Below are 10,543 nucleotides of genomic sequence, written 5' to 3'. Positions count from 1 at the left end.
CAGTCATACTAGTGAGGATGTTAAACATAGTTTTAGTTCCTATTGGATCTTTCACAGCAAACCAACAAGATGAAGAGTTAATCTAAAATCAGCCTAACTTATGAAAATTGGAGGCTGCTATTCAAAATAAAGGGATTATCTTAACTGGTAATCCATTAACTAAATACATCTGAATTTTTTTTTTCTCCGTCAGATGCAGTGGTATTTTAATACTTGTTTTTAACATGTAGTATGAAAGAGTGTTAATGGTGTTCATGTGCCTATTCCAATTATAAGCATTTCTCCATAATTGTGTACAGAATGAATTTATCACAAACCAAGACAACAATAACAACAAGAAAACTCTCCATAATATTCACTCATGGGGGAATATATTCATAGAGACAGCTGTTTATACCCATTGTGACTCTCTGTATCTTGCAGGATCCCAGATGCTTCTGAAATTATATGCTGAATTACAGGTAAAAGAACAACTTCCACCAATTTTTTTTATAAGAACTGCATATTTATAGAGCAGAAGCTGACATGAACCTTTTTGAAAGTTTGAAAATGTCCAATAGACTTTTTAATTAAAAAATTGTGCTTATCTGTGCACTTCTAGGTTCCAAAAAGAACTAATACAGTTAAGAACTGAAATAGTGTAATTCAGTCTTGGCAAAATTTACAGCCATTCTGGGAGACCCTGAAGGCTCAACTACTTGAGTCAAATAGGCATACTGAAGAACTCTGAAGATCTCAGCTTTCAGATCTAGTTACTAATAAGGGGAGCACCGCAGATCTAAGAAATTATTACACACAGATGTAATTCATCTTCTATAACTTAAGTGTAAACAAGGTATCAATAAGAGGAAAAAAGAATAATTGTGAGTTTTGCTCAGACACAGAAATCAATTCAACACAGTCCTCAACATAGACACAGACTTCAATTGCAGGTCCTGCAATTCAAAAACCACTAACCGGCTGTCAAAAAATGAGTCTAGGAAACGAAGGGAAAAAGGCTATGAGAATATATTAAAAAGCACATGTCTAAGCATGTGTCATTTGTACCTCTACTGGATTATCTAAAACTACCCAAGAGATGTTTGACTTTCAGTCCAAGCAACTCAAAATAAACTAGCACTGGAAATACCATTTGTCTTCTAGCATTAGGATGATTCTTTTTATTTGATAGAGCAAAGATTCAAACCCATTTCAGTTATCTCCAGATCTTATTAACCAGTTCCACACTGCCTCTGAAGTAGAGATTGATATGTGTTGGTTAAACGAATTTGAAAATTAAGAAATGCACACATGAAAATCTTATTTGTAAAGGAGCTAAAAGTATCTGTTTCTGGCAAATGGTAATATATTAGATATTTATTCTCTCACACCATTAGCCTCAGTTTCCTCTCACAGAAAAATTATTTGTGATACTTGAGAAAAGAAAGGATATCTGGTATATAGAACAGAGTCATTGAAATAGTCTATTTTGCACTATAGTGACAGATTATTTGAATCAATTGTCTACTTGTTAAGGTGAATCTACTTCTAACAGTCTGTATGGAGAAATAAAATAAGATATACACAGTAAAATTTATTCAGATGTTCATTATATTATTTGTAATAGCAAACAAAAAAATAACTGGAAATGATCCACATGTTCAAATAATAGGATTATGTACATAAATGGAATAAATAAACATCATGGAAATATTATGTTGCCATTAGAATTATATTGAATAATTTTAACCTGGGAAAATTATTTTATTTATAATTAGCTTAAACATATATTTATGTCTTCTAGACAGAAGAACGTACAGTGATGGCACAATTTGTGGATCAAAGCATACCCCTGAATTAATTCTTAAATTTGCAAATTTGTCCATGGACAAGTTACAGAGATTTCCCTAAGTAGCTCGATACTTTATAGAACTAAAAAAAGGACAATCTTTCAGCCTCCTTCATGGATTAAAAGCTTAGTGGAGAATAAGTGATTGCTTATTTGTTAAAAATATTGCAGATTCCCACTTAGCAATGTCTTAGAGATGGTTAGTATTCAGAATTTATTAATTTAAGAAGGCAAAAACCAAGTTTACAATTTTAAATACAATTTATTTGAAGAATAAAATGGTGCATCTTTATCCTTCCAGATTATTCAAGTTTTTATTCATGGAGCTGGCTATTTTGAAATTTAATATACATATATAAAGAACTCTCAACATTTAACAGTAAAAAGCAGACAATGTAAATAAATAAATAGATAGGTACATAAATAAATGGCAAAAGACTTGAAGAGGTACTTAACCAAAGAGGATAAAACATGTCAAATAAGCACATAAAAAATGTCAAGCATTATTAGCCTTCAGGGAAAATTAAAACCATGATGAGACATTGCTACACATCTCTTAAAATGGAAACAAACAAAAAACAACAACAAAAAACCAAGCCTAACAATACCAATACTGCAATACAGCATGTTGGAAAAGATAAAGAACAATCAAAACTCTCATACATTGCTAGTGTGACAAACAAATAGTACAGGTACTCTGAAAAAATTTTGTCATTTTCTTATAAAATTAAATATGTGTTTATTATAGGAAATTGCAATGACACTCCTAGGTGTTTACTCTAAAAATATGCAAACTTATGTTCACACAATAACCTGTAACTTAGTAAGTTTATAGCAACTCTATTTATAAAATTCCTAAAAACTAGAAATGACTCAAAAGTTCTTCAACAGGTGAATGCCTAAAATATGGAGTTAATCCATCCATACAATAGAATATTACTCAGCAGTAAAAAAAGAAGGAACTCTAAATTTAAACACCCAGCAACACTGACAGAAATCAAAGACATTATGCTGAGAGAAGCCAATTTTAAAAGACTACATGCTGAAATGATTAGAAAAAGTAAAATTATAAGAACAAAGAAAAGATTAGTGATTACTTGGGCTTAGAGGATGAAGGAAGGCTCTGACTTTAAGAGGACAGTACAGCTGAGTGTTCTGGAGTGATCATATGATTCTGTATCCTGTTTGTGGATGTGGTTGCATGAATCTACACTTTTGCTAAAATTCAGGCAACTGTACACCCTGCCAAAAAACCTCAGTATATGTTATTAACATACACTAATTTTAAAGGTAATTTTCATTTTTAATCAACAAATAAAAATTGTACATATTATCTACTACATGTTTTGATATATGCATACATGGTGGAAATACTAAATCAAGCTAATTAACTTTAGAATATATTCACTTGCAATAAATTTGTATTTTGGTCTAACACCTAGACTTTTAAGCTTAAAAAATAGAGACTATGGAAAGATAGAAGAGTTTTAAAAATACTTACAAAAGTAACAAAGAGCCCCCCAAAAATATGTAAAAAATGAAAGTCATTCTGATGAACGTTTATGAAGTTCTTTACTAAGAGAATCATAAGTACTCCAACTCCCCCTAGTCAGACTGGCTATAATTAAAAAGACAGAGAATAACAAATGCTGGCAAGAGTGTGGAGAGAAGGGAACACTCCTACACTGTTGGTGGGACTGTAAATTAGTACAACTACTATGGAAAACAGTATGGAAGTTTCTCAAACAACTACAAATAGATCTTCCATATGATCCAGCAATCCCACTTCTGGGTCTACACCCAGATGAATGGAATTCATCATGTCAAAGGGATACCTGCACTCCCATGTTCATCACAGCTCTGTTTACAATAGCCAAGACATGGAACCAACTTAAATGTCCATCAATGGGTGATTGGATAAGGAAACCGTGGTATATGTACACGATGGAATACTGCTCTGCCATAAAAAAGAATGAAATTCTCCCATTTGCAACAACATTGATAAGCCTGGAGAAACTTGTGTTGAGTGAAATAAGCAAAGCACAGAGGGATAAATACCACATGTGCTCACTCATATGTGGGAGCTAAGAGAGAAAGAAGTAAAGAAAGACCACAGTGGTGCATTGGTCTTGCAGAGAAAGAGAACATACCTTGGGATACAAAGTGGAGTGGGGGAAAGGGGAAGGGAGAGGGAGGTTGGGGATAATTGGGTGGGGGACGTGGGGTACAAAAGCAATTTCTGGTAATGAGTATGCTGCCGGTAGGAATCTGGCCCTCACATCATGGGCACGAGGGGTAACAATCAGCTTTGTATCTCATGAATATTCATAATTAAGAAAAGAACAATGTTAGTAATTAAAACTCTTATACAATAAATTTATAATCGGAGAATGTTTATACTGGCTTGCATTTTCTTAAACTCAACAGTGTACATACATACATATATATTATGATAGATGCATGGAATATTACATTTTTTTTTAATCTTCAAAATTCCAGTTACTACACAGGATTTTTAAGTGTTCGTTATGTATCATAATAGGTACTCTCACTTTACAACTCCACACTTGAAAATATCATTTTATTTTATATTACTTTAATAGTTTCCAAATGGATAAGTATTTGATTTCAGTTGTTTCTTTTCTCTAAAATCTTTCTAATGAAAACATGTGTGATATGTTATTCCCAAGCTAATTTTATTTTGCTGCTTAGTATTATGTAGATTTTTAATACTATGATATAACCATGCTGTAAAACCCTAAGAGCCTTGTATTATGTATGTTATGAATTTAATATATTTAACCACATCTCAAGGGCAAATATAATATATGATAATGTATCTTCAAGAATATAAAAAGTACATCAGAGTAATCAGCAACATTAATAAGATACTATTGCAGTAACACTATGGTTTTTTTTTTTTTGGATATTGAAAAGATGCAAATGACATGTGAATAAAATATTGTCTCAGTAAATTCTGGGACTAAACTTATAGATTTACTCTAATAAGTAAGACTTTGGTACAGACAGTACTTTTTTTCCCCCCTTTTTTCTTTGTGATACTTATTCTCTAGTGGACATTTTTTTTATATTTGCTGTTATCCACTCATAAAAACAGTTGCTTTTCTTGAATGGCCATATTTAGCAACTTCTCTCTATTCCTCTGGTTTTTCTTTACTCATTGTTTTCTTCATTCAATCAACTCATTGATTGCAAACCTATTATGTTTAAGGAAATGTGATGTATCCCAGAAGTAAAATAAACAAAGTAGATGACAAACATTCTTGCCCTCATGGAGGTTATAATTAATGGTGATGGTGGTTGTTTGGCAGAGATAGATAACATTAATAAGACAGTCATACATTAAATATAGCATGATAAGATTTATGACAGAAATGTACAATTTGTGTGTTGTGAGACCTCATAAAAGAGGAGTCTGATTTAGTCTGCAATGTAAGACAAAGATTCCCTAAGGAAATTTGACCTGAGATCCGTTTGTTGAGGGGGAATCATTTAGATGAAAAAAGGGGGATACAAACATTCTCAATAAAAGCAAAAACCCAAGTGAAATACCTGAGTCAAAAGGCAGTGCCATTTTGAAACAACTAAATGAAGTCAGACAAATAGGGAAAGAGTATACAAGATGAGACTGAAAGAAAGAATGATAGCCAGATTGGGCCAAATCTTGTTTTCATTAATATCGTGCTGTTTACTCTGACAGCAATGTGACACTTTAAGGGGTTTAGGCAAGGGATGAAATGATCACAATGAAAAATATTAAGAAGGTGGCACTGAGATGGTCCAGGTTAAAAGGTGATGGTAGCATGAACTCAAAGGTGACAGTCAATATAAAGAAAAGTAGCTTGTTGGATTCAAGTGATATTTAAGAGAAATATCAACAAATTTGGAGATAGATTATATGTGTGGGTAATGGGGATGATTGTGTGTAGTAGTACTCCCTGGTTACTAGCTTCTATCACTGGAAAGAACATAATGTTAGATGAGCCAAGAATCGATGAAAGAAATACAGGTTAAAGGGACAAGAGCATCAGTTTTAGTTTTCATGTTTAATTCAAGTTGCCTCAGTATCATTTAAATAGATAGGTTGAGTAGACAGCTGGATACATATGGATCTGGAACTCAGAGGTAAGGTCAGGGCTGGAAGTATAATATAGAGTGTCACAAAAAACAAACAAACAAAAAAAAAAACAAGCAACAGCAAATCAGAACTTAGCATGGAAAACTTTGGTCGGAAAAATTATTGCAAGGATGGGAAAGTGACTATTGCAATAGGAGGATGGAAACTACAAAAATAGGAAAAAGGCTCGTTCTCAAAAATCTGCAAGTGTGTAAATATAAAACAAAAGAAAAGGATATATATATATATATGATGGGAGGGGTTGGTAAGTAGTAAAGAGAAACCGAGAAATTGAAAAAGAGGAAAGTAAGCACACTGCAGGACCAGAGTGTCTTGACAGAAAATGTGTCTCACAGTGGTCTCATTCTATTCTGTAGGATTTATTCAACCCTTCCAGTTAACTAATACTCTTTTCATATGTGTTGAATCTACTGTTTAATTCTTTGAAATTTGATTTCAGTTATTTAGGTTACATTTCTACAAGTTTTTTTTAAGTCTACCTTATCATTTTTTTTTTTTTTTTTAAAGATGACCGGTAAGGGGATCTCAACCCTTGGCTTGGTGTTGTCAGCACCACGCTCAGCCAGTGAGCAAACCAGCCATCCCTATATGGGATCCGAACCCGTGGCCTTGGTGTTATCAGCAACGCACTCTACCGAGTGAGCCATGGGCCAGCCCCTACCTTATCATTTTTGATGATTCCTTGTTGCTTGGTCATAATAAATTGTTTATTTATTTCTTAAAATATTTCCTACATAATTATTATGTATCCTATATCTGAATATTTTCCAAAATCTTAAATATTTTTGTTCATTAATCTCATTTTCTTAATGATGAAATGTTTTTGTGTTTTTATTCTTTTTCCTGATGTCTTCGCTAATTTTTTTAAAGTTCAAATTTAGTTGAACTTAACTTGTAGAAATACTAATGGTCTAAGTCGTGAATGCATTTTTTCAGAGAGGATTTACATTTGTTTCTACCTAGACACTTAATTTACTATGTAGACCCTCTAAGAATTTGTGTTTTATATGAGTGTCTGGTTTGGATTTCCCACCGTTTAGTGAGGCCATAGTTAATCACACAATCACCACAGTTACATAGCATTGAATGTTCAAGCTTTCTCAGTTTTCAAATTCATTTATTGCTCACCACTAACTGCTCTGGTTTCAGCTAATTGTATTTTCCTATTTTTAAAAAAACGTTTTTTGACTCTTAGAGGATCTTAGAGATTTTCTTTACTTTCTTGCTGTAACTGAGTCTTCAAAAGTGTGTGTGCTATAGTTGTTCTGTATGCTTACTGTTTGTATTGCAATGCCATTCACCCAGTGGAAGACTCCTTGATAATGCAATTTAAATGAAATTGAAACTCATTGCTCTGGTATATCATTTAGGGAAATGACTACAGGCAACCAAAATGAGTTGGAAATCTTTTCAGAAATCATCTCTATTAGTCAAGGTTCTCCAAAAACTTGACTCACGTGATTACAGAGGCTGAAAAGTCCCAAGACCTGACGTCTGCAAGCTGGAGAACCAGGAAAAGTAGTGATATAATTCAGTCTGAGATTGGAGGCCTGAGCACAGGGGAACCAATGGTATAAGCCCTTGCCTGAGTTCAAAGGCCAGAAAATGAGGAGTGCTGATGTCTCAGGACAGGAGAAGATGCATGGCACAGATCAAACAGAGAAACAGAATTTGTTCTTCCTCTGCTTTTTCAGTCTATTCAGTCTCTTGGCAGATGGGTGATGCCTACTCACATTCATGAGGATGATCTTCTTTTCTGTCTACCAATTCAAACCTAATCACTCTCAGAAACATCTTCACAGACACATTCAGAAATAATGCTCTATACAGGCATCCCTTAGCCCGGTCAAGTTGACATGTAAAACTAACCATCACAAGTCCACCCCTTATTGAATTGGCACCCACATGCATCTCCTTAAACCATACTTAATTTCCAACTATGATGTAAAATCAGCCATACTTAAATAATGAAATAAAGTCAATATATCTCTAAGGTCATTACGTGATAAGAGAATAGGAGAGAAAAGAAAACAAAACATTTGCTATTTTTTTACGATAAATATATATGCACACAAACATATTGATAACTAAATAAGGAGGAAATACTCATGACAATAACAATCCTCATTTCTGTAATTAGGCACACAATCATAGCTGATGTTTATAACTACCCTCTTCTACTATTTATTCTGTGTTTCTTTTGCCTTCAGGAAGCACCTCAGTTGGTTGTGCTTCTTTACCTGGAGGGGTGACCCAAACTTTCATTCCTGAAGGGTATGGGCCATTATTAGTCCTGCCTGGGTTGGGTTCTGGTAGTTTTCCATTGACCCTACTCACAGGGTATTGTGATACTCAGAGATACCCTAAGGAGTCTCCTGTATTCCAGACATATTCTTTCTTACCTCTATTGTGAAGTAATAGTCTGATTTCCCCTTAGTAGTCCGTATCAGTCACCCTAGCCAACACCATAACTCTCTATTTAGCTTGTTGACCTCAGAGGCATGAGTAGCCTAAAGTTGTTAGGTAATAGTCTTAACTTTTCGCTCAATGGAATCATTGTTGTTTATTGGTCAAAGCATTTTTCTATCTGGAACTGAGACCTCTAGGCCAGCAGAGCATATAGTCATCAGAACAAGAGGCAAAAATTTTACTAGTGGGTCATTAGGGGTAATAATGAGTGGTGCCATTTCCATTTTCACCTCTTGATTCCTGGACCCAAGAGTCCTGTCTATCAGAGAAATAATGTCATGTGTTTAACACTGATTCAGAACATGTACAATCTTCTGGAGAACCTTGGCCCAGCCCTGCAAAGTATTACCACCTAGCTGGTGGGCTGTAACTGAGTCTTCAAAAGACCGTTTCACCATTCTATCAAGCCAGCTATTTCAGGATGGTGGGAAACATGATGAGACCAGTAAATTCCATGAATATGAGCCCATTGCTGCATTTTTATTTATTTATTTATTTATTTATTTATTTATTTATTTATTTATTTATTGGCTGTAAAGTGAGTTCCTTGATCAGAATATATGCTGTGTGGAGCACCATCAGAGTAAATAAGGCATTCTCTAAGTCCATGGGTGGTAGTTTTGACAGAAGCATTGTGTTCAGGGTAGGCAAAACCATATCCAAAGTAAGCTTCTATTCCAATACAGAAAAACACAATATTAGCAGTCCAATGTAGTCAACATGCTACTAGGCAGCTGGCTGATCACCTCAGGGAATGGTGCCATATCAAGGGCTCAGTGTTGCTCTCTGCTGCAGGTACATGTGTATCCAATGGTGGCCATAGCCAGGTCTGCCCTGGTGAGTGAAGTTCATGTTGCACAGCCACCCATGCATAACCTCCATTCTTGCCACCATGAATCCTTTATTCATGAGCCCATTGGACAATCACAGAGGTGGCTGGGGAACAAGGCTGAATGGTATCTACAGAATGGATTACCCCATCCAAGTGATTATTACAGTCTCCTTCTGCAGGGATCACTCTTTGGTGAACATTCACATAAAACACAAAGATATTTATATTTTTTGCTCATTCAAAAAGATCTGTCCACATACTCATTCCCCTAATTTTTTTGTCCCAACTTTTCCAATTATGTTACTTTCAATTCCCTGACTATCCACCAAACCATTGGTTATAGCCACGAATCAGTATATTATCACACACCTGGCCATATCTCAACCCAAGCAAAATGTACAACTAGGAGCACTGTCTAAAGTTCTGTCCCATGGAAGGATTTCCCTGCACCACTATCATTCAGAGATGTCCCAGAGAAAGACTAGTGTTCCAGCTGTCCAATTTTGGGTGGTGCCTGCATATTGTGCAGAATCATCTGTAAAACAGGCCCAAGTCTTTTCTTCCTCACTCGGTTAATTATAGGGAACTCCCCATGAGGTTATATATGCACGTTGAGAGTAAAAGGTAAGGTAGCAAGAGTGTGAACACTGGGTATGGGACTAATTTTGTATATACCACTTCCATTTGATGATGGAGTATTGCCGTGTGCACCCAACTCTATAGTTTGGTTGGGTAGATAGATCCCAGTTTATGATAGGCAGCTCAAGTCTCTTAGTCAAGCTGGCCCGTGGTCAAGCATTCAGTCTCTACTAAGGCCCATGCCAGGCAAAAAAGTGTCTCAAAAGGAGAACAGTTACCTCTGATAATAGCAGGGCTTTGGCTCAAACATTTCAAGGGACTGCACTATGATTCACTTATACGGGCCTGCCAAAAACCTCAAGCAACATCCCTATCTGCCACTGGCACTTCAAGCACCATTGGATCTGCTGGATCATATGGCCCAAGTGGTGGAGGAACTTGCAAAGCCTGAACCTGTTGAACAGCCTTCTCATATTCTGGGCATCACTCAAAACTAGCAGCCTTTTAGATCACTTGGTATAGGGCCAGAATAACATGCCCAAATGAGTAATAAGTGGTCTCCAAAATCTAAAGAGTCTGAATAGGTGGTGTGCCTCCTTTTTGGTTTCAGGAAAGAATAGATGCAAGAATTTATCCTGCACATTAAAAGCTCTTAGATTATTTATGCAGCACTTGA

Source organism: Galeopterus variegatus, unplaced genomic scaffold (genome assembly GCF_000696425.1).
Source record: "Galeopterus variegatus unplaced genomic scaffold, G_variegatus-3.0.2 Scaffold698, whole genome shotgun sequence".
Classification (NCBI taxonomy): domain Eukaryota; kingdom Metazoa; phylum Chordata; class Mammalia; order Dermoptera; family Cynocephalidae; genus Galeopterus; species Galeopterus variegatus.
The sequence above is the reverse complement of the archived record's forward strand: the minus strand, read 5'-3'. Positions refer to the sequence as shown.